Raw genomic sequence first — 540 nt, 5'->3', positions numbered from 1 at the left:
CAAATTGACTTCAGTTGTGGTTGGAGTATTTTTTACATACTTATACGCTCAGTGCCAACCATGTCAATAGAACCTGTCAAGTTCCACAGGATAACAAAAGACAAAAGAGTTATTTCTAAACATTTTTGGAATAATGGGGGACAACATCTATCTGTGAGGGGGCTAGAAAGGGGGAGAACATTTATCTGTGAGGGGGCTAGAAAGGGGGACAACATCTATCTGTGAGGGGGCTAGAAAGGGGGACAACATCTATCTGTGAGCGGGCTAGAAAGGGGGACAACTATCTGTGAAGGGGCTAGAAAGGGGGACAACATCTATCTGTGAAGGGGCTAGAACGGGGGACAACATCTATCTGTGAAGGGGCTAGAACGGGGGACAACATCTATCTGTGAAGGGGCTAGAACGGGGGACAACATCTATCTGTGAGGGGGCTAGAAAAGGGGACAACATCCATCTGTGAGGGGGCTAGAAAGGGGGACAACATCTATCTGTAAGGGGGCTAGAAAGGGGGACAACATCTATCTGTGAGGGGGCAAGAAA

The sequence above is a fragment of the Oncorhynchus masou genome, chromosome 32, assembly GCF_036934945.1.
Source record: "Oncorhynchus masou masou isolate Uvic2021 chromosome 32, UVic_Omas_1.1, whole genome shotgun sequence".
NCBI lineage: Eukaryota > Metazoa > Chordata > Actinopteri > Salmoniformes > Salmonidae > Oncorhynchus > Oncorhynchus masou.
The sequence above is the reverse complement of the archived record's forward strand: the minus strand, read 5'-3'. Positions refer to the sequence as shown.